Source organism: Canis lupus, chromosome 12 (assembly GCF_011100685.1).
Source record: "Canis lupus familiaris isolate Mischka breed German Shepherd chromosome 12, alternate assembly UU_Cfam_GSD_1.0, whole genome shotgun sequence".
Lineage (NCBI taxonomy): Eukaryota > Metazoa > Chordata > Mammalia > Carnivora > Canidae > Canis > Canis lupus.
The window spans coordinates 10,566,599-10,590,707 of record NC_049233.1 but is presented as its reverse complement, the minus strand read 5'-3'; the positions used below and the strand labels follow the sequence as shown (position 1 = coordinate 10,590,707).

General features: G+C 53.0%; 1 protein-coding gene across 7 annotated transcripts in view; it reads left to right on the top strand.

Annotated features, from left to right (window-relative positions):
* The window catches only part of TFEB (transcription factor EB), a 55,364-nt gene that overhangs the window by 20,825 nt on the left and 10,430 nt on the right, over nt 1-24,109 (top strand). For 3 of the 7 annotated variants that reach the window (XM_038554020.1, XM_038554022.1, XM_038554024.1), the window contains one exon: nt 15,115-15,168. The exons of 3 other annotated variants lie outside the window; for them this stretch is intronic. The gene's annotated coding sequence lies outside the window, so the exon portion shown is untranslated. Of the gene's footprint in view, nt 1-14,175; nt 14,373-15,114; nt 15,169-24,109 lie in introns of those variants that run through there. One more of the 7 variants, XM_038554021.1, reaches the window with a different exon arrangement.

Here is a 24,109-nt window from a genome sequence, read left to right as displayed (position 1 = left end):
TTTAAAACAGTGTGTCTAAAAATCTATCTAAAGTGTTTAACAAAGGCCTTCTTGGACCAATTCACCTTAGAGGGGAAAGCCTCTATTATTGTTCCTATTACTGAACATCGGCCTCCAGCTGATTCATTTCCTGATCATTTGTAGGAAGGCCTGGGAGAACTTCTAGTCATCTGTTTTCTCTGTGAAGGAGGGGAGGGGTGCTTTTCCCTGGGAGGCCATCTGGCTTGTCTGATAACTATAGTATAATCATGGATGGAAAGAATGCTCCTTAGCAGCTAGTCAAGGTCCCTGAGTGGGGTTGTGAATGACCACTAATGGTTCTCATTCTTCTTTAAATTTGGTAGGATCCACCATTTGCTTCGAGGTGGATGGAACTGAAGGGTATTGTGCTGAGTGAAATAAGTCAATCGGAGAAGGACAATCATCATATGGTTTCACTCATACGTGGAATATAAGAAATAGTGAAAGGGATTATAAGAGAAAAGAGGGGAACTGTAGGAAAAATTAGAGATGGAGACAAACCATGAGAAACTCCCAACTCTGGGAAACAAACGGTTGGGAAGGGGAGGTCAGGGGGCAGGATGGGGGTAACTGGGTGATGGGCACTGAGGAGGGCACTTGATAGGATGAGCACTGGGTGTTATACTATATGCTGGCAAATCGAACTTAAATAAAATGTAAACAAAAAATCTGTAGGATCTTCTCAAAGTGGAGACAAACGGGCTTTGTAATTTCATCTTGTTGAAAAAGTCCTTAAGGCTAGCCACCCTATTCCCTTGTATGTTCTTTTTAATTTGATCTTTCCATAGGTACAGGTATTTAGGATAAATGTTAGTTATTTAGGAGGCAGTTATTTAGAATGAGAGGTCTCAATTTGGTTGTGTGTGTGAATATAGAAGTTTGTCCAACTCAAAGAATCCATGGTCATCTTTAAGGAGGATCTTACATTAACCTTAATGGCAATTCAACCCAAAGAGCCTTTTAATTGGTTAACCATGGACATGGGTGTGTGTGTGGGGGGGTGTTCCTAAAGAGGGCGTAAAGGATGCAGCCCTTACGAGATCCAGGAAGTTCACCTAGCATTAGTCTAAGAAAGCAAACACCTGTGTCATCATAGGTGATAGTAATGGTATAGTAAAAATGGCATCTCTGTCTTTCACAGGAACATTGAATGTCTCCAGTTACAGACCTGCTAATTTGTGACTCTGGGTGGGTGCTATTAGAATGAGACTTTAGCACTACCAAGACCACATACATTGAGATGACAAAGGCCCTTGATGGATTGGGACCTCTTATGACAGATTCTCCTGAGAGTCGTCATTGTCAGACAAAGAGAATGCTGCTTGTGGCTTTGTCTCTTAGAACTCCTGTCTATTCAACTGGCCATCAGACATAGGCCGGGACATGCCCTTTTCTGCTTATGGACACTAGAGAGAATATTCCCACTGGTCACAAAGCCAAGCTCTCGGGATATAGAATAAGATGAAAGGAAAGGAGATGTCTGCTTCTCTCCCATATGACAAACAACACAAAAGAGACAAAAGAAAACAGTGACAATCTCTGGTTGTCAGAGGATCAATAGAAAACAAAAGTATTTATAACACATTTTTACTAGAGTCCCCATACCCAAGGAACTAGTTTACACAAATATTTTCTCTTCCCAATCTAAATTAGAAAAGAAAAGGACTTACCACTCTTACTTTCACCAGACCCAGCAGGCCGAGATCTGGGAGACCAACATGATTAAGAATTTTTACCTTCTGCTGTCTGCTGGCTCCTACAAGTAGTCCCAGAATCTCTCAGCTGCTCCCAATGTGAGCATTGTCCAGCCAGGGAAAAGAAGCTCCATGTCGAACACCAAAAGTATAGAGGAGGAAAACTTTTCCCTTCTTCTCTTCTAGGTTCTTTGGCTGGTCTAATAATTAACTTGACATAAGATAGATTTGCAGGAGAAAAACGACTTTAATTTTGTATATACAGGAGCCCCCAAAATATGAGGCTCAACGAAGTGGCCAAGCAGGCAGCTTTTATACCATTTAGACAAAGAAACAATAAATTTGTGAGGAATTGAGAAAACAGGGGTTTGGGCTTGGGATAGCTCATTAGCAAAGAAGTAACAAGGTTGTTAATACCACCTTCTAGGCCCAGAATTCCCTATTCCTGGTAATGAGGATGCCTCTCTACCTCTTGGTACAGGAAGGGTACCTTTCACATGGGAGATTTATTTCCTGCTCTCAGGGGCACAAAGGAGGGTCAGAGTGTCCTTGTACCTGCTGTCTTTTTAGTAACTTTGATTCAAAACGATCAATATGCCAAAGTGACATGTTTTGCTTTCCGTTTCTTGTCCCTCTCAACAGAATTGTTGAGGATCAATTGGGATGAAAACACTGAGTCAGTTCTGAACAGAAGTGCTAAACTCCTTGAATCCCCAGGGCTGCCAGGAATTTGGGGGTGGGGGGGCTTGCCACTAACTGCAAAGCCCCGATGCATTTTGTTTGGGCCTTCTTCAAGCTTTCATGTTTCCTGCTGTCCTTTATAGGCATTTGAATTGGTGACACCAAATCTACTCCAGGGAACCCCAGTCCTATTTCAGGGTTTCCCCAGATGTGTCTGTGGAAGGGTTTGGTGGTCAAGCAGGTATGGGATAGTAGGAGTAAAAAAAAAAAAAAAAAAAAGCAAAATGGTTTTCTTTGCTGCAGGACTTCTCTGAGCCTTTGACATGCTGATAGTTATTGTGTACCTCCAATATGTGGTTGTGATATACTGCAGGGTATCTCAAAGGCCTGGGTTTCAAAGCTCAATTTCCAGATGGAAAAACAGACCTGGAGTGAAGCCTAGGAAATGATTCCCCAGATCATGCAAGCTGGGACTAGATGCCAGGGCTCCTGACTTCATGTGCTCTGCCCAGGACATCCCCTCCTTCTACTCCTTCCTCCTTTCTTCTCAGAGAAATGTTGTATGTAGTGATGCTCCCTTCTGGAAGGCTCCTCACATTTTGCTGGCCCTCTAGTGGCCCCAGCAGCACTAGAGGGTGTCCTATTCCCTTTGGGCATTCATTGATGGGAGATGGGGCTATGCCCAGCACACAGGCTCCAGGGGGCTCCTTGACCGGCTAATGGATGGCAATAAGGCTGCATCCCACTCTGGGGGCCCCAGCCAGTTAATTGGGTTTTCTGAGTCCCAGTCTTCTCAACTGTCATGAAACGCATCCTCTGGCTTATCACCTGGAGTGACAGAGGTTCGGCTCTGACACCATATGTGAATGGTTCATGTACAGATGCTGACAAGTCTATTCTTATCATTTCTGGGCGGGGGGGGGGGCAGTGAGGGAAGCACATGGGAAAAATGAGGGAGACCCTGGGACCGTGGGATCTAGCACGTTGGTACCCCTAAATCCCGTCTCAGCCCCTACGCGTGCTGTCTGCCCTTGACTGTGCTGCTGTCCCCCTCAGGTCCCAGGTCCCCAACTACCTATGAGGTAGGCTGGTCCCATTTGGCAGGTGAGCCAGGAGGGGAGGGAGCCAGGGCACCGTTTCCTACTTTCCTGTGGGGTAGTCGGTGTTCGGGTTGGGGAAAGAAGGTCAAGCATCTCAGGGCCTCAGCCCGGCTGTGCCTTGAGTGGGATGGCCTTCTCCAGCCCTGCTCACTCCTTGATACCTCCCACCTTTCACCAAGGGTGGCTGGTCACCTGGCCTGTGGGCTGGGAGGGTGTGCAAGCAGGTCCCTGTCTCCGTCATCCCAGCAGTTAGGGTATCGATCCCCTAGGCCCTCTGTGGACTGGCGTGGGCTCTGAAGGAGAGTCTGAGAGGTTTACCAGGCCCAGTGGGAGGTGGGAAGAGGTGGTGCCTCCCTGGCAGACTGTCCTCTCCCGGAGGGCTGTTTGCCTGAGTTATTAGCACTGACTCATTATAGGGTCTAATTTTAGCCCTGTTTCTATGTGTTTCCAACATCTGGTGCAGCCAGGACTGAAGGGGTGTGGGTGGCAGGGGCGACCCCTTTGGGCATTGCTGGGGACTGGAGCCACTAGCAGGAGAGCGCGGACAGAGTCTTCTCCTTCCCGCACCTGTCACAAGTTGAAGCCAGGCACGCAGTAGGTGTCCTATTTGTGTGTGGGCCTTGATTGCTCTGCCACTATCTCATCCTTCCAGCTCCAGCTCCTGTGGGGGTGGGGAAGGGGGGTGAGTGTTCCAGGCACCCCCCCTGCACGCCCCCTCCAGCATGAGCTAACGGTGTTCATCAGGTAGGCTTTCCCATGCCCCTGGCTCCAAGGTTCCAGTTGGCTTCTGACTCCTGCAGTGAGGGACCTCAGAGGAAGGAGGCAAGCCCCAAGCTAGGGCCCTTGTCATAGCCCCCATTATAGGGGAGGAGTATAACTCAGTAGTTAGGGGTGCAGCCAGATGGCCTGGGATCCACTCCTGGCTTTGCTGCTTCCTGGCTGTGTGACCTTGGGCAACTCATCAGCTTCTTTGTAACTCGGTTTCCTTATCTGTGGGATAAGGATGGGAGTATAGTGTTTTGAGGACTAAGATAAGAACTTTGGAAGTGATGAATAATAAGTGCTATATGAGGAGGTAGTGGCATTCTTACTACTTTTGTTATTATTACTAATGAGAAGCTCTGTGTGTGTCCTCTTTGTGTATTGGAGTTGGACAGGGGTCTTCTCAGTTTTCTGAGTGAGATGAAGCTAGGGATGGGGCTCAGAAGGAGTGGTTATACCCAGGCATTGTGATGGCCGTGATTTCTGTAGGGCTGCAGTAAGGGGTGGAGGGCATACAGGTGGGTTGGAATGCGGGCTTTACCCTTCACAGGTTGAGTGAGTCACTTAGCCTTTGTGAACATCCATTTCTTTACCTGCAAGATAGAGATGATAGTAGGCCGTAGAATTTTTTTTAAGATTTTATTATTTATTTATTTATTTAATTAATTAATTTATTTATTTATTCATGAGAGACACAGAGAGAGAGAGAGGCAGAGACACAGGCAGAGGGAGAAGCAGGCTCCCTGTGGAGAGCCAGATGTGGAACTCATCCCGGGGACCTGGGGATCATGACCTGAGCTGAAGGCAGATGCTCAACATCTGAGCCACCCAGGAGACTGTAGGCCATAGAATTCTTGCCAGGAACACGGTGGGAGCTGAATCCGGAAGACTTTTGGGGGGTGGTGCTACTGTGTCCCTTTCCTGTGAGAGGGATGTAGTGCCATTGCCTTGGGAGTCAGGGAGGAGCCGGTGGCAGGAGCCTTGCGATAGGGGGCTGTGGCCCTCTCCCTACGCTGTGTGATCTGTGCACATTACTGGCTTCCCCTGGGCTTCTGTAACGCAAAGAGACCAGAGAAAGCTGGTTTTGAAACTCTTCCTCCAAACCCCAGGGAGTGATTTGGGGACTGTTTGAACTCACAGGGTGGGGAGGCCCCCAGTTGGAGGCCAGGTGCTCTGGCCCTCCCCCATCCCGGAAGAGCTACTTTACCATCCTGTTTTACATATCAAGGTTCTAGGTAAATTTTATCTGAAAACAGGGTTCTGCTGCTAGAAACAGCCCAGGGATCTCTGGTGGGTGACTTCCCAGGCTTCTTGTCCTCTGATGGGCATTGATTCTTGGAGGTGACCTGTGCAGGGGTGGGGGTTCCTGAGTGCCACGGGCACTGATGCTCCTGGGGTGTAGGGGTACAGAGGGGGCTGCCAGGCTGCTTCTCTGGACCAGGTGTGAGTGCTGCCCTGGCCTTGCTGCCTGCAGGACACAGGTACCTTGAAGACAACACTCAAGCCCAGAAGCAAAATCTCGCAGGAGGGAGTGAGAGCTGGGACGGGCAGCTGCCACAGCACTGGCTCATCCTAGGTGCTCACGAAATAGTTCAGAATGAATGAAATGGTACCAGTGCAGTATCCCAGAAAAACAGTACCTCTCCTATGGTGGCGGGTCTTCCCCTACCCCTTTGTCTTCCTTCTTGCCGTCACTCCATCTTCCCTGTCCTCTGCTTTGTTTGACCAGCCTGAAGCTGCCCCAGCCCTGGGGTCTAGGCTCAGCCCTGCTCATAAACTTGAACAAAGACACTCCCTCAGTCGGAGTCCCAGCTTGACCATTGGTAAAATGAAGGTGATGGGCTCAGTTTCAGAAGGTCCTTTCTGGGGACGCTGGGGTGGCTCAGCGGTTGAGCATCTGCCTTAGGCACAGGTCGTGATCCCGGGGTCCAGGGATTGAGTTCCGTATCGGGCTCCCCACAGGAAGCCTGCCTCTCCCTCTGCCTGTGTCTCTGCCTCTCTGTGTGTCTCTCATGAATAAATAAATAAAATCTTTAAAAATAAAAAATAAAAAAAGAAGGTCCCTTCTGGTGGCCAGTCTCTGTTCTCAGGGCAGGTCAGGCACATGTGTGTGTGCACACACACATGCACATGCTCATATGGCTCCATGAAGTGAGCCTGGCTGTGGAAGGTCCCTCTTCCCAGCCAGGCAGGAGCCCCCTCAAGTTCTCCTGAGGTGAAAGTTGGGATGCTGCAGTGCTCTGAATGGGGCCCTCAGGCTCTGATGTGCTGGAGTTAGGGCTCAGCTGGGGACGTGGGGGCCTGTGGGTGGGTGTGAGAGGAAGGGTGGGCATCTGACTGTGTCCCCTGGGTTGCAGCTGCCACTGTGACTTTCGTGCATGACCTTCTGGGAGTGTGGGTGGCTGCCCATAGGGCACATGTTTGTGCGTTCATGCCAGGGTGTGAGGGGGTGTGTGAATGGAGGCAGTGAGGGAGCACGGGCAGTTATCTCCCGTTGCCGGGAGCTGCCAGGGCTCTGAGCAGAATGGAAAGTGATTTCATGCAAAGGATCTCTTTGGTCTCTGCATTTTGGCCACAACCCGAGGTATAGGTTGGCCTGGCTTCCTTCCTTCCTCCAACAACGGGCCAGAGGCCTGAGCTCCCCCTCCACAGGCCTCAGGGGGAGGAGACTGCCCTGATCTGCAGTCTGACACCTTCTCAGGGGGGTTTCGGGAGCCGGTCCGCACCTGCAGCTATAGGAGTCAGTGTGGGGACTGGGAGGGCATCCAGGCCTCAATTCGTGGCACTATGTAATCCCCTAAACCAGAGGAAGTAGCCTGCGGAGGCCCAGGCTGGGATGCTGTGGTCATTACCCTGCACCAGCCCAGTGGTTTCCCAGCTGGAGAGGACCTGCCAGGGAAGGAAGAGGAGAGGCTCCACCTGCCCACCGTCCCTACCATCCCAGCTGCAGCCTGCTAGTGACTCATTCCCCTGGGGAGTGAGCCAGCTTCTCTCCCCTGGGTCACTCAGGGCCTTGGTACAGAGCCCAGGGCCCCAGCAAGATGGAAGGGGGGTGGGCAGTGGGATCAAGGCTCTCTTTCTGGGGGAGAGGGTCACAGCAAACTTTTCTTGCCCCTTCTCCTGGTCCCACAGACTACCTTCCCTTTGCTCATAGCAGAGGTCAGAGCCCCAAATTACATAATGGGTCTGAAATGCCTCACAAGCAAGAAGCCCAGTGGAGCAGCTGGACCCGGGACTCCCTAATTCCCCAGGGTCCAGCACTTAGCATGTCCCCATTCCTCTGCCTGGGTTCATTGAGGGAATGGGTGGTGCCTGCCTCCCTACCCACCCCCCAACAGGGCTGTCCGTGCAGCCCAGGAGGGGTGCGAAGGCCCTCTCCAGAGAAATGAATTCCTGGCCTAACCCCAGATGCCGGCCTGCCCAGTTCTGCTCCAGGGTAACGCTGGGTGTACACACAGCCCCATTGTACGCCTGGGCTCTGTGCCCGCCATGGGCCTGGCACCAGTTCTATCAACAGCAGTGGCTCCTCAGTTCCTCAGCCCCCCTGCCAGGGCCCAAGCCATTGGGCCCCTGGTGGGGAGGAAGGAGGACTGGTGATCAGAGTGGTAAGTGTGTCCTGAGTAGAGGGGCCAGGATCATTAAGCCACTCGAGGAACTAAATGAATACATTGGTTTCTGTCATCACGTGTGAGGTACAAGCAGAGAGCATTATCCCCCATTAATGTCAGTTACCATGGCATTGAGAGGCATCGGTGACTTCTCCAAGGTCACACCACCAGCAAGCGGTGGAGCTCACGTTTGAGCCCAGGGAGCCTTACCGCCAGAGCCTGGGCTCTGCACCACTTACTTCCACGTCAGGAGTCAGGAAAAGGCAGGCCTGCTTTTCACTGCCCAATGTTGGGGACTTGTGGCAGGCCACTTCTGGAAAGTTTATGTTCCCAGGGTGAAAGGGGGCCCAGGAACATTAGAGCCTAGAATCTCTATGTGCTCGTGAAAAGTGTGGTAGTTAAATTTCAAGGATGTTGTAGGAGGCTAAGTGGGCAGAGCAGGCCTCCAGAGCTGGCAAGCAGCTCTGTGCCTCAGTTTCCCTGCTCCACCTGCATTGTCTCTCTCCTGTGCTTCTTGGGAGAGCACGGGAATGTAGAGGTGAGATGTGGTGAGGGCGGGAGCCTGGACCCTCACACTCTTTCCTTATGCTCCACAGACTGGTGGGAAAGCCCCCCTTCCCCAGTCTAGATGCCCCTGCAGGCGGGGCGCCAAGGCTTCCAGTTACTTCTATTCTGAGAGTCCGTCCTGAGCTGCCCCATCTCCTCAGGTTTCCCAGCCCGAAGGGACCTCTGAGGCCAGGCAGCCTACAGAGGGGCAGCCTGGCTAGGCTCTGATGGGGGTCCTGCTTCTGCCTCATGGCCGTGCCCCTCAGGGCAAGATGGCAGGTGCCCAGACACCACTCTCATGGGGTCTGTCCCATTTCTTACTTTCTGGGCTCACCTTTACACCCTGAACTCTGACCCCTGGGACTGGGCAGAGCTGAAAATCCTCCTTTTTCTCGGCCCACCCTCCTTGTACCCTGTTGTCCTGGACACAGGGTCTGCTCCCCTCCTTTGGTGGTGGCTCAGCCCTCTTAAAAATGGCCAGTGCCCACAAGATTGTGCAAGGCCAGAGCTAGGCCATGGGGACAGGTAGGGGAGAGAGAGATTGGAAGGGGACATGGAAGCCAGCTCCCTTCCCACCCTACCCCAGAGCCTTGTCTCCCTCTGCTGGGGCTCATCTTTCCCCGTTTGTGCATATATGCTGTTCCCACCAACAAGCCAACACATCTCCAACCAAGTGGACGCATCCATGGGCTCCTGGACGCGAGCAGGGGTTGGACACTCTGTGGAAGGGGGACAGTGCAGGGGAGCAGCTGGAGGCCCAGACTGTGTTGGGGAGAAGGAGCAGCTTGGCCCAGGGCTGTGTAGGGAGGGCGTCCTAGGTGCCTTGAGGCCTGGTAGAGAGTTTGGCGGACTCGGTCTGGCGGACAGTGGGGCACCATGGGGGGTGATGGAGCAGGGTACGACTTTTCCTTATTGCTCAGTCCATTTTGTTTCTCTTGTTCTCTCAGGGCTGTTTTCTTTCTCTGTTTCTCCAAAGACAATAAACCCTTCTCTCTGCAATTCAGCTTCATCGGTCTGATTCCTGCTCACCCCCTCCCACATGTCCAGTCTCTGTTCTTGGCTTCCTGGCCTGCTCCCCATGCCCTGCTTTGTGTGGCTCTCCCTCCCTCTCCCAAGCCCCTGACCTGCCTTCCCTAGGGTAGGGCTTGGGTGAAGTTGGGCCTTTGAGGAGTGGGCTGCGGGCCTGGTGGGGACCTCACAGGGACCTGGCATGATGAAGACTCAGCCAGGAGGATGCCCCCTCGTTTTTTTTTTTTTTTTAAGATTTTATTTATTTATTCATGAGGGGCACAGAGAGGCAGAGACATAGGCAGAGGGAGAAGCAGGCTCCCCGTGGGGAGCCCGAGACAGGACTCAATCCCAGGACCCCAGGATCATGACCTGAGCCAAAGGCAGACATTCAAGCACTGAGTCACCCAGATGCCCCAGGATGCCCCCTGTCCTGACACAGTTTACTGTCCCCTTCAGAGAATGACCCACCCCCAATAGCATGGCTAAGGCTCATGAGGAGGATCTTACGTTTCATTTGTCAACCTGATAGATAGAGATACAGATTTCTCTAACAGATGAATTAGCGAGTGATGGGCCTTCATGTTGTTACTCAATTTAGCAGAAAGATATGGACTCAGATGGGAATCAGCCTGCAGACAACTATTGTGTCTTTTCCGTCTCCCTTCAGGCATCTATCTACTATTTCATAGATGTATCCATCCCTTATATCCATCCATGCATTTTATCCATGCATCCATCCATGCAATCCATGCATGCAGGCATCCACCTATTCGTCAGATGTTTATTGAACACCTATATTAGGAATTTCACATTTAATCATTACAGAAATTCTCCAAGATGGCCACTCTGCTGAAGGTCACACAGACAATAAGCAACACATCTGGAATGTTCCGCTCTACCTGCTTCGAAACATGTGTCCTTAGTGTGGGCTGAAGTGGCCTTCCTTGATGTCCTCAGCACCTAGTTCTTAGTGTGGAGTGTGACAGCCATGTTATCGAATGAATGGGCATGCTGAGGTTCTGGAATGCTGGACTGATAGTTCTATCCTCATTGCAGCCTAGGGGTGGGAGGCAATGCAGGACCTCTAATTCTCTTGGCATTTGCCACCAGCAACCTCATGAGGCCATCACCACCCCTGGAATGGAGGCTTCTTCACCACATAATGTGCAATCCTGGCATGTCCTTGCTTCTTCTGTCCATCTTACAAGCTCTGCTTCTGAGGACACTCTTACCTCTAACAGGTGGACAATTTCTAGGTATACACATGCTTCGCCGTTGTACCCAGTGTCCCCCAGGGACTGGGTTTGTAAACACCTGCCTCTTAGCTTCTCCAGCCCTCTTCCAACTCCGGCCCTTCCTTTCTAGGCTTTAGAGTTAGCTGCTCAGTGTCTGGGCCTGACTGCCTCCTCAGGGCCCATTGGCTAAGATGAGAGTGTGAGTCCAGGTAGTTTACTTGGGAGTGACCGGCAGTGGGCCAGGTAAATGAACCAGGGAAAGGAGGGAAGCCAAGAACATGCGTGTTCAGGGGTAGATGACTGCTGTGGCACCCTGAGGTGCAGGCTTGCTGGGAACCCGTGTGGACCCTGCCTTAGGGTTACCCAGTGTCGGGGTGGGGGTCTCTTTGCTAGTGCCCCTCAGCCTAGGCTCAGGGCTGCTGGGGGACAGCGGGCTGCTGCCCCTGCTGGCTCTGACACAAAGGCAGGTGCTGGCAGCTGGTGCCCCAACAGCTTCAGTTGCACTCCCTGAACTCAGGCCTGGCAGTCCAGCCTGGTCCCTTGGAGTATGCCTCTGGTCAAGCCCTATTTCCTCGGCTCCCTTTCTCTCCATGGCCAGGGAGCAGCCACTCCCAGCTGCCCTGGGCCAACCCTTCCCCCTGGAGCCAGTCACCACTGCATATTCATTGTGTTCAACAGATACTTAAGGAGCTCCTACTATGTCCCAGGTAATATGGATAAAAAGAGGAAGCTGTTAGGATCCCTCCAGGCCCTCAGAGCAGAGGAAAGGGAAGACACGAGGTCCTTCCCCTCTGCCAGACACCGGCAGCCATTTCCAGGCCCGTCTGAGGCAAGTGGACTTCTCTGTCCTGCATCCTCTCCTAGAGGGAGGGACGGATGTGCTGTGCTGGGTAGCACATTGCCCGGAGCCATCTTCGAGTCCCCTCCCAGCCTGAGCATCCTGAGACTGTGATTTTAGCGGTTTTTCTGACTTCCTTTTCCTTTCTCTCAGTGCTCCTGCCTCTTCCCCTCTGGGGGCCACTAGCCCCATGGCTGCCACGTGGTTTCTTCTAGTGCCCTCCCTCTGTGTCTCTATGAGGAACAGGATGCAATTCGTGGGGGCAATGAAGTGTGTGTGGGGGGGTCACTTCATTCAAGGGTACCCTCCTGTGTCCCTGGTGAAGGCTCTGCTCTGTGTCTGCTTCCTGGAGAGGGGCCCCCTCCTGCTGACTCCTGCTCCTACCCGCAGACCCACATTGCAGTCTCAAGCCTTATGGGGCTGAGGGCATGGGAAGAGTTAAGAGAGGGAAGTGGTGTGTAGGTAAGGCCTTAGGTGTGGGAGTGGGGGGAGGGCAGGAGGGGGACGTGGGGCCGGTGCCAGGCCTGGTGGGGCATCAGGCTACAGGTGGGCAAGCCAGCTCCTTTTCCCTTTGACTTCTCTCTCCAGCTGCCGCCCTCAGCCTTTCTCCTCCAGGTTTGGTCAGGGTGCGTGTGCCAGGGTGGGCAGCAGGAGTTTGTCCACCGCACTGGCCAACCTTGAGACCTCTGACATTCCCCGTCTATCATGCACCTCCCCCACTTGGATAGAAAGGTGATTGTGCTCTTGGGGCTGGCTGGCATGCTGGTGTGAGGGCTGAGAGGAGGACAGACACGGTTTGTACAGAACCAAGAGGTGGGCTTTATGATGAGGCTTTCTGTTGGTGGCTCAGGTTGGAGCTTAAGGGACTTTGGTTCCAGGAAGAGGTATAAGGCAGATACAGGTGGCTGCCCATATCTCACCTCTGTGGTAGTTGGCAGGGTGGTGGTGGTAATGGGGACCTGGGGGGGCCGCAGGACACGGTGGGTGGGAGATCATGAAATGGGGAGAACAGAGTAACAGGCTCCTCTGCCAACCCACCATGCACAAAATCTAGGGTGCCTGGTTCCTCTCTCTGCCCAGCTAAGGGAAGGGTGCTTTTTGTGTTTAAGGACAGGAACAAAAGGTGGGCCAGCTGCTGTGCGAATTTGGAGAGTAAGAGTGGTGTTCCTCTCGTAGCTGTGTGTGCGGCGGGGATGGGCAGGTGCCGCAGCTCACTCACTCTGTAGGTGGGCTGAGGTGGAAACGTTGCTGTGGAGGCCACTGCTCTTGCCAGGGGCGAGGTTGCCCGTCAGGGCAGTTCTCCCGTCTTGCCAGGTGGAGAAGGGGTGGAGGTGCCAACTGGAGTGTACCTGGGCAGCTGCCCTGTTTGGGGTCTGGGTCAGCAGCCAGCCCTGTGGAGGCCCTGGGGTGGGTGAGGGCTGGGACAGGACCCAGGCAAGGGCACCCCTGATTTTGTGCCACTACGGATGTCCCCAGAAGCTCCGGGGCGGGGGGCTGGGCAGGGACGAGGACCAACGTATAGTGAGCGGAGGTCGGCCTGTGGCTGTCCTGTGGCCTCTGTCCGCGCTGCCGGCCGCCCTGTCCTGCCCCCACCAGGCGTGAGTCAGAGCGAAAGCAGAACCTGCCAGACACTGCGCGGGGTGAAGCGAGGCAGAACCGACTGTGCTATTTTGGAACCTGGTTAATTCCCCTCCCGTCCCCCACCTCTTCTCTCAGGGCTCCCACCGCCTCCTGGTCAGTCACCAGCACTCCGCCTTCCTCAAGGGGACAGTCGGGTTGGCACTTGATTTCCTCTGGCATGTGTGGGGCGGGGTGCTTAGTGTCCTTCCCCTTGGAGGACCCCCTCCCTGGCTGAGAGGTGCTGGCTTCTAGGGAGTCTGCCTTCTGGTGTTGGGGGACAGAGTGCCCCCTCCCGGCAGGAGCTCAGAGGAACAGCCAGGGCACCCTGGGGAGATGATGGTCGGCTTTCAGCAGGGCTCTCCGCCTGCGCCCTCCCCCTCCTATCTTTCACCACCCTGAAGCCAACTGTCCTCCTCTCCGGAGCTGGGAGCTGGGAGCGACATGGGGCAGCCTCACCCGGCAGTGACTCGGAGAGGGTTGGGAGGGATTTCCGGACCCAGAGAGGAGATATTTTGGGGTAGAGGGCCTTTCCAGAACCCATGACATCACATACTTTCGGGAGCCCCAACCGATCCTCTAATCTATGGTTCTTTCTTGGGCATCCTAGGCCTGCTTGAGGTCCTGGCTTCACATTTTAGGGTTTCTTTGGAGCCTGTAGACGGTCCTGTATAGGGGGTGTGAAAGAGGTCGGGAGGGTGTGTGTTTCTGAACTGGACACGGAGGTGTAGAGGTGAGAGCTGTGCCCCTCCGTGCGTAGGGTGTGCAGGGGTCCCTGCCCCTCCTGAAGTTACGTGGTCTGAGAAGGGGTGGGCTTTGCTGTTGTCCTGTGTGAGTGTGTGCATGGGAGATGGGCACAGCCTTCACTGTGTCTTGCTGCCTCTGGGGGGACCCTGAGATCAGAGCTCACCCTGCCATTTATTCCCTCAGGAACTTGGGGTGGTAGGTTTCATGCAGGGAGGGTGGTCAGCAGGCACGTTGGTTGTGACCAATTAAAATGTCAACCTTAGGTGAGTAGGACTTGGGTTTCTCGTTGCTCAGATGGATTTGGGGTTTCGGCAGGTGAAAGCAAGGGTAAAGCAGTAAGGAGGAAAGAAATTGGTGTCCTAGGCCTGCTGCAGGGGGCTTCAGCACATGCCCCCTGCCTCCTGTGGACCACGCAGCATATGGGCGCAGGTGCACGCTCTCCTCAAAGTTGTCTGGTCTCTGCTGGAGCTGTTCTTTGGACAGGCAAGTCCTGGGGCCACGTGAATGTGATGGTAAGTGTGCATGAGTGTGCGATGCTGTGTGTAGGGGATGCTGTGAGTGTGTGTGTGTGTGTGTGTGTGTGTCTGTCTCACTCAGCCTGTCTGGATTACTTTTCCACTGGTAACCATATGGGCCTCCAGGCTGCTTCCCCATAGACCTGGATTAGTCCCCCTCCTGCATAGGCCAGAGCCCCAGCACTAGGTGAGTACTGAGTGCAGAGACAGCCTGGAACCCTGTGTTCTTGCCTCCACCTTGGCTTCTGGGCCTGAGAATCAAGTCTGTTTGTTCAGGTTCACTGTGGGGGCACAGAAGAGCCCCGGCATCCCTTCAAGTGTTTCTCTCTGCACCAGGGGCCTGCACCTCCCCACCGTCTTTTTCTACCCTTCACCCACTGTCATGCTTGGAACCAAGTGACCAAGCCCCCAGAGGGCTACAAGTGACTTCAATGCACCCACAGATATTCTAAGATGTATGTTAAGATGCAGATTCTGACTCAGTAGGTCTGGGATGTCCTGAGAACTTGCATTTCTAACCAGCTCCCAGGGGATGTGATGCCTGGGAATCCTGCTTTGAGTGGTGAGGGCTTAAAAGGCCCTGATGTAGCTAAACTCTGGCCAGACTGATGCTGCTCACCCAGCCAGGGAGCTAACACTCATGGCCACCCCCTAGGTGCCAGGAGCATCACACACTTCGGCTCCTGGGTCTCTTTGCCTACTCTGAGAGAGGTGGCATCATCACCATCCTGTTTTACAGATGGGGAAACTGAGGCTCTGAGAGACTAAGTTCCTGTCCCGGGTCACACGGCTGGTAAGTGGCAAAGCCAGACTTGAACTCTGGTCTGTCTGTGTTCAGGACATGTGAGCCTTCTGCTAAGCCCAAGTGTCTTCCAGAGAGCTCTGAGAGCTGCAGCCAAGGGGAGTGGGTGAGGAGATGGCACGAAGTTGTCAGGAAGCTGTAGGGAGCAGCCCCAGGGGCCGAGGGAAGCAGGTACCAAAGGGGGAATAGTTCTGGAGGGATAAGAGCTAAGTAAGGCTGGCATCTTGCCCCGCCTGCCTACCCGGACCCCTTCCATGAATGGGCTTGCTGTGACCTGTCTCTGTGGGCCCTTTCCGGACAGACTCTCCACCCAGGCACCTAGCATACTGCCATGCTCCCTGCACTCAGGAGCCTGGGCCAGGGGAGGTTGGGTGTGCAGAGTCCTGACCAGGCACCCCAGGTCTCATGCCTACCAGCTGTGTGACCTTGGGCAAATCGTCAGCCTCTTCTGTGCCTCAGTTGTTCCCTCTCTGACATGGGGGATGTATTACAGCTTCCTCACAGGTGGGTGGGTAAGCTTGCATTGAGGATTAAGTCAGTAACATACACCAGCTCAGAGCAGTGCCAGGTACATGGTAAGTGCTCAGTACCGGTAACAATGAACACCTGTTGGCTTGTACCTGAGCGACTAGAGGCCCCCTCTGTGGGCTCAATGTAGGTGTCATGCTCATAGGCTTCTCCTTCCTTCCTTCCCCTCCCCTCCTCCATGTCTTCTTTTATTTAGCAAAATCCAGTTACTTAAGTTATAAAGAAATTGTTTTCAAAGTATTCAGAGGCAGATTAAGCTCTTGCAAAGGAAGCCAAACAGGAGTTCATTTACGATGTGTAGGCCAAGCCATGGGGGGCTGGGGAGGCCAGTGTGGGGCTGGGGCGGCAAGGATGGAGTCCCCACATGTTGGGCGGCCGCAGAGAAGTGACCGCGGGGCGCAGTAGCTGGCTCTCCTGCTCCCAGCCCCATAGGCTGGCTCCACGGGCACGTGGCCTTGGCTGCATCCATGCTGTCCGGAGGCTCAGCATGCCCAGACAGAGCAGGAAGGGGCCTGCCAGGGATCCTGTCCTGCCCTCTCATGTTATCAACCAGCTTCCAGGGCCCAGAGAGGGGCACGACCTGCCTGAGATCACGACTGGGCAGTGGGACAGCCAAATGCAGGTCTTCTAATGCCACTGTGCCCTTGGGGAGGCATCTGAGGGAACCCTTTGGGAACAGACTCATTCCCAAGGGTCAGAACTATCAGGTCTCATCCTCCTTGGTGAGGGCCATCAGTGACTGTACAGGCTGACCTAGCATCCCCCAAAACTCAGCTGCTTTTCCCTTGGCTGGGAGAGGGAGGTGGGCTGGCTGGGATGGGCTGGGGGAGGTCTGTGGGGGCTTGGGCCACTTGGAGTCCCATCTTGAGTCCCTTCCCTGCGCTTTAGGCCCTTTTCATATCTGGGGAACCCCCTCCCCACCCCTGCTGGAGTCCAGGTCAGACCTCTGTAATCACTTTTCTCTCTAGCGAGCTTGATATAATTTCCCCGTCCCTGCAAGGGTCTCTCATGACCCAGGGCATCTGCCTCTGTGAGATCCAGATCTCTCATCTCCTGAGCCCCTGGCAATGCATCAGTCTTGGCGGTTGAGCAGAAGAGAACTGTCTGCCGGCAGGTGGAGTCTGACCTGCATTTGGGGGCCTCCCTGGGAGCCATTTGTAGGATTCACTGAGGGTGACTGGATGGGGGAGTGAGGCGGGGCTGGGAGTTTAGGGGGACAACAATCCATCTATAGGGGTCTTCCCTATAGGACCCTGGTTTCCTCATCTGTGCAGGAGCTGGTGATGGTTATGCAACAGACAGACTTGGGCTTGCAAGCCTGCCTCACTGTGTTCCTGCACTGTGACCTTGGACAAGTCACTTAACCTTTCTGGGTCTGGGTTTTCTCATCTGCCAGAGGTGCTATTTGTCCCCTGAGGTGTTTGTGGGGGACACATGCTCTGATGTAGGTCACATACTTAGCTCAGTGCCCTGTCCAGAGTAGGGACTCAGGAATATTTGCTGGGAGAGGGAACAGGTGATAACTGGGCATGTGTTGGGTCAGTGGACAAGCAGCATTCTGGGGCCCTGAGTCTCATTCCGGGAATTCTGATGGGTGGGATGGGGTGGAGGTTCAGAAGAAAGCTGATTTCTTCAGAAGTTTCCTTGTACCTGGGGAGACTGGTAGGTGGCCAGGAAACGACTAGAGAACAAAGCAGTGCAGCCACAGGCAGGATGTTAAAGTGGACCAAGTGTCAGGGAGGTGGGGGCAAGCAGGTGAGGGAAAGAGCAGAAAGGCAGCTGCCCACTGAGGGGCAGGGTGGGGGATATGCCAACGTGTGTGTGTGTGTGTGTGTGTGTGTGTAGGAGAGACAGGCAGGCAGAGGGGCTTCATGTGTGGCTGGGCTCTATCTGTACACATCACGAGGGTAGACGAGGACCTTTCTAGTTTCTTTTCTCCATGCTTCCTTCAGCTGCATGACCCCTTGCCCCCGAAGCCTAGTGGCAGTCTTCCTGGGGCAGGCCTCACGCCAGGGTCCAGCTGGTCCCTCCGGGGCAGGATGGGCGCCTCTCTGGTCTGGCTTTGGCTTTGAAGCCTCTCCATGTGCTGCACAATTGCCGTGCTTTGCCCCAGGGCCAACAGGCGGGCCAGCCAGGAGGCGCCAGCTCCCACCCTTTCCTGTGGGATGTGAGCTGGGACGTGGGGCTGATGGGCCTGAGCTGTGGGCCCTGGAGGCTGCTAAGCAGGCCAGGAGCTCCCGTGGCTGCCCTTTGCCTCCCCTCTCCTTCCTCTCCTCCCTTCCTCCTGCCTGTGTTCAGAGATTTAAAAACAAGCACCTGTCCGCCCTCCACTTTTCCCCTGGCTGTGGCCCCGCAGCTCCCTGCGGCCTCCCGCGGTGGGTCCTCTAAACGCAGGTGCTCTGCATGCCGGAATGGGGTGAAGCCTGAGTTCGAGTTCTCCTATGCTGCCACTGATGTGCTCTGTGCAGACCCCTCTTGGAGCTTTTGCTTCCTCCTCTAAGTCACTGCCTGTCTCCTAATCTTTATTTATCACAAACGGGATTGTTTAGCCTGTGCCAAGAATGGTCCCATTTGGCAGAGTGATTGTGTTCCATGGGAGATACAGAGGCCCACAGCCTATGTGATCGTCTGTATATGTGTCCCAGGTCAGGTGACACTCAGCCAAGGGGTGGAGGTGAGACTGGACATTCCTACCCTCTAGGGGAGGGTCCTGTAGGGACCCCGTTTTGATCTAGATGGTCATGACCCAGGGGGCATGCCTGCAAAATGCATTGAGCCACACCCTTTAAATCTGTGCATATTAAAAGCACATACCACTGACCACCTTTCTGCTCCGGGTACCAAGTACCTTCCAATCAAAAGTGCACACTTACCAAGGGCAGTGAGTGTGATTTCCATTTGCTCTTTTTTGGTATTAGAGGTAGCCAGAGGGCCCCGCTGCTGCCTTTCATGACCTCTAGGGAACCCCTGGGCCGCATAACAAACCCCCTGAATCATGGAGTATTTCCAGTGTGCCAGACATTGTGCCAAGTGCTCTGCCTGCTTGTGGTCTCTTGAGACCCCTGAGGTAGGATCCTGACGACCCACCTGCCTCTTCCATTGCACTGCAGTGAATTATCTGATGTACAAGCTTTGGAAAAGAAAATCTTCTAAAAACTCAAGGCTTTTGGGAGGAAACAAAGGGGGTGCCCAGTAGGAAAAGCTTTGCTCAAGGCCTTCCTGCCCTGTCCTATCAAGAGAGACAAGCTGGGGCTCCTACTCGGCTGCTCGCCCAAGCCCAGGGCCTTGATATGGGTGTGTGTGTGTGCATGTGTGTGCACATGTGTGTATGTGTGTGCCTTTTCTTAAAGGAAACTTAAGAGAAACAGTAAGAGGAGACTGATCCAGGGATACCCTAGGTGGTCATGGACAATGGGACAGTAAACAGTGACAAAGTGGTGCCATCTCTCCCCCCTCCACGTTTTCACTCTTGCAGAGGTTCCCATACCCAGCATCCCAACTTAGGTCATAACTGTTCTGGGAGAGGTGGCTCCAGCTGGTAAACCCCACTTGACTGATGGAAAAGCTGAGGCTAGTCTGAGACAGTCAGGCCTGAAGCTGAGACTCCAACCCAAGCATTCTGATGCCAGGTTCTTACAGAGACTTATATGCAAGACTGCCGCTCCCGGGAATCTTATGCCACCTCCTCCCCTACCCCCACCCCAGCTCTCTTTGGGTCTAGGCCAGTGGATGCCCCCCACCCCCACCCCAGCCCCTGCCAGGACCCGTGACCAGCTTGGTAATTTCAAATGGCTACTGCCTAAGGCATGGGGATTGTGTGTACATTTTTGTTCTGTTTCTCAGTTCATCAGGCCTTCCTTTGCCACTGCCTCTGCCAGAGGGAGCTCAGGGAAGACAAAACAAACCCAGGTCCTGGAATCTCCCCCTCTCTTCCCTTCCCAAGGCTGGAAGTTTACCCAGAAGGTCACGGGGTCCTTCCCTCTGCCTCTGGGAGCCTCAGGACCCGTTCAGGAGGCCTCCTTTAGTGGTTGGTTTAATTTCCCTTCTGACACCACTGGGCAGCTGCCACACGACTGGTAGTTTATAACAGCCCCAATCAGTAAGGAAACTTCTTCCGACCACAGAAGCACAGAACGTAGTAAATGGCTTAAACAGGCATCCCGGCTGCTGGGCTTGTACCCTTTGTTGTTTCAGCCACGAGACATGTGTTTTTCTGGGAATACAGGAAATTATCTCTGCCCTTTGAGGAAGGGCAGAGTTTTTTTCTGCTTGCTTTTGGGGATTCTAGACCATTCCATCGTCCCAGGCGCCCCGGGCCCCAGGCTGGCTGAAAGAGATCGGCTGCTGAAACCCTTTGATTCGTAGGGGGCTTCTTCAGTGAGAATCCCTAATACAAAATGTGGCCACTCCTGCCCCAAGCGCAGGATGGGGAGGGGCTTAACTCTAAATCCCAGAGACCAGTCTCACCACTCCTTAGCTGTGTGACCCTCGGCATGTGACCACCTCTCTGTGCCTGTTTCCTCATGTGTAAAGGAGGGGGCAGTACTGGTACTCATGTCATGAAGTAATTGTGGTATTTAAATAAAGTGCTTTAAGCGTACCTCACATGTAGTAAGCACACCATCGGTGTTAATTATTAGTATAAAATACTTATTTTTCTGATTAGAAACATGTCCATTTTCATTATAGAAAAAGAACGACATTCCAAAGAATGAGGAAAAATTACACTCATGATTGCATCATCAAAAGTCTGACATTTTTGTCTATTTCCTCCCAAAAGGTTTTTCTACATGTATTTATACATAATGATCAGATCTTCTATACAATTTTGCATTCTACGTGTTGTCACTTGACATCTATCCCCGGGTTGCCAACTGTAAACATAACATTTCACCAGGAGGAACACAACATGATTTATTTAACCGTTCTATTGTTGGACATTGAGATTATTTTTCATTTTTCTCTCTATATAATATGCTGGGCATCTTGTTGCAGAAAAGCCTTTGCTGCATGTGGGATTGCCTCCTCGGGCTGGTGGAGACTTCCGCAGGCTTCGATACATATTGCCAGATTGCCTTTCCAAAGAGGCTGTCCCTACCCTGGGGCAGGGTGTTGATGTTGCCTGGTACCAATGGCATTTTAAAGTCGGAGCCGCACTTGGGCAGGGGTGAGGGCCATTTGTTCAGTTCTTCTTTTAAATTATTTCAGGTCTGCCCTCATTCATATGTAAATTTTAACGACTGTATAACACACGTACAGCAAAGTGTACACCTTTCGAGCAGCTGCCAGCATTTTCACAGACTTGACACTCCTGTGTCACCCACCCTGAGTCAAATTACAGAGCATTCCTAATGCCCCCACTGCAAGCTGTCCTGTGCCACTTCTCAGGCACTGCCCCCAAGGGTCGCCAGGATCCTGACTTTTAACAGAAGGTTCGTTTTGCCTGTTTGAACATTCTGTACATCAATGGTGCTGTGTGCGTTTTTGTGGCTCCTTTCATTTCAAGAGGCATCTGTGTTGTGGGTAGCAATAGAGGGTTCACTGTCACTGCTGAGTAGCATTCCAGTGTGTGGATGTACCACAACTTTCTTATCCATTTCCCTGTGGATGGACATCTGGCGCTTTCTGGCTTGGGCACTATCCATAGTGCTGCTATGAATGTTCTAGTGTGTGTCGTCTGAGGAGCACACGGATGCTTTTCTGTTGGGCATATGCTTAGGAATGGAGTTGCTGAATCATGGGGTATATGTTTTTTGCTTTCCTGCTCCAGGTTTTATTTTTACTTATTTTTTAAGGTTTTATTTATTTATTTGAGAGACAGCACGAGTGAGTGGGGGAGGGGCAGAAAGGGAGGGAGAGGGAATCTCAAGCAGACTCTGCTCTGAGCATGGAGCCCGATGCGGGGCTCGATCCCAAGACCTCCCAACCCCCCTCTCCCGACATCAGACCTGAGCCAAAATCAAGAGGCAGAAACTTAACTGACTGAGCCATGCAGGTATCCCTTCCAGCTCCAAGTTGTTTTTTTTTTTTGTTTTTTTAAGATTTTATTTATTTATTCATGAGAGACAGAGAGAGAGGCAGAGACACAGGCAGAGGGAGAAGCAGGCTCCATGCAGGGAGCCTGATGTGGGACTCGATCCTGGGATTCCCAGGATGTGGGATGCCTGATGTGGGCCAAAGGCAGGTGCTAAACCGCTGAGCCACCCAGGGATCCCCCAGCTCTAAGTTTTAAAGAATCACCTAGAAGACAGAAAAATATCCAGAGAAGTTCAGGCCCCACAATTAATTGAGGGGTCCTGGCTCAGCTAAGAGCAATTTGAAGAGTGCTGCTTGATTGTGCTCCCTCTGAAGGCTCATGTCTGGGGCTGTAGTGGCAACCGAGTCAGACCTGCGTCCTGGCCCTCCAGCTCCAATGGGCATGTGACTTCTGACCCCCTGGTGGCCACTCAGTGTCCCCACCCAGAGTCCTCAGCTGACTTAACAATCATCATCACACTGAGGAGGGCAAGCTTGGGCCAGACTCCAGGTGAAACTGAGGGAACCCCACTTTTGGGTATGACAGAAAGCAGGTTGGGCCCTCACAAACCCTTGCAAGCTGTCTCCCTTTCTTTTCACCTTGTATTAAAGGAATCATGCTGGGCACCTGGGTGGCTCTGTCGGTTAAGCGGCCTACTCTTGATTTAGCCTCCTGTCATGATCTCAGGGTGTGTGAGATTGAGCCCCACATCATCTATGCTGAGCACAGAGCCTGCTTGAGATTCTCTCTCCCTCTGCCCTTCCGCACCCTTAAAAAAAATCACACAAGCAGCACACATCCACATTGAAAGAGTTAAGTGCTTCAAAAGTAAGAATGAAGGGTACAGTGGGTTGAGCATCCCACTCTTGGTTTTGGCTCAAGTCATGATCTCAGGGTTGTGAGATCGAGCCCTGTCTTGGGCTCAGTGCTTGCTGTGGAGTCTGCTTGGGATACTCTCTCACCTTCTGTCCCCCGCCCTCCCACCCCCACCCCCCCGCCCCATGTATACATGCACGCTCTCCTCTCAAATAAATAAATCTTTTTTTAAAAAAGAATAAGAATGAGAAACTATAAGAACCCCTGTTTACCACCCCCCAAAACCACAGGTAACCACTCTGAACAGTTGGGGGTATTGGGAGAGCCCAGAGTAGAAGTTTGAGGGGCAGCCTGGTTTAAGTCCATTCTGCTACTCATCAACTGTGCAACCTTGGGCAAGTTATTTCAGTTCTCTATGCCTCAGTTTCCCCCTGGAAACTGAGGGCAATAACAGTAGTCACCTCGTAGCGTTGTGAAGAGTGGATGAGTTAATATGTGAAAGCACATAGACCAGCCCTGACCCAGGGCAAGCCTTCAAGAAAACTTCTGATCCTTCTAGTCTGTTCTACAGGTTTAGGTTTACCCATTTCCTGTCTTAAATGGGCTTAGGCTGTACATTTCATTCTGTAGTTTTTTTTTTTCCCACTCAGTGCTCAATCTTTGAGATCTTCTTTCCTCTGATGCTTTCAGAGGATCCTCTCTCCTTGCCTGTCTCTCATGGAGGCCAGTGATTTCTCCCTACCTTTCCCCTCCCCGTCCACAACTTCCCTCAGGAAAGGTTGTTTCTGGGCCTGTTCATACTGAGGTGTAAGTGGCTGATGAGGGAGGCCTCCCCACAGGCTGACATGAAACCAGCCCTGGCCCTGACCAGAGATGTGCCCAGCTTTGGAGGTGAGCCCAACATCTGTCTGTTTTCAGATGCCTGAGGGCACACTAGGGAGTTCCACACACCAACCCAAGAGGCAGGTGCCCTTATTGGTTCCATCTGACCAAAGGGGAGACCAAGGCACAGAGAGGTTGAGTGGCTTCCCCAAAGCCACCCAGCCAGTTTGGGCACAGCAGGGTGGGGGGTGAGGTGGGGAAGGGCTTCAACTGCACCTGTTGGATTGGGAAGCTTGTTTTGGTCACAGCTAAGCTGGAACCCAGCTTCAGCTTAGGGCAGGGGGTAGTCAGGTGGGAGGTTCTGTGTGAACAGCGGGGTGGGGGGGATGGTAGTGGGTTTTGAGGGTGCAGATAGTGTCAGTTTCCATGGTCTTGGCTGAAACTTCAGTCCCTGCTACATTTCCTATAGGACTGGGGAGAGGTAGGAATTTTTTGGGGCGTTAGATCCCCTTGTCCCCTCAGGAGGAGGGTGTTACCTAGGGGTGGAGGCAGGGGAGAAGGTTCTTCAGGGAAACAGCTAGCCCTGCTGTCCGCACGTAGTAGGCACTCGAGGTTCCTGGTGTTACCGAATGCATGAATGGTGGACCCTTGCCAGGCCCAGTTGGCCTGGAGGTCAGATGGTGGGGAGGGCTCAAGGGTCACTTTGGTCCTTGGACGGCCCTCCTTCCAGTTCTTCCTGACCAGACTGAG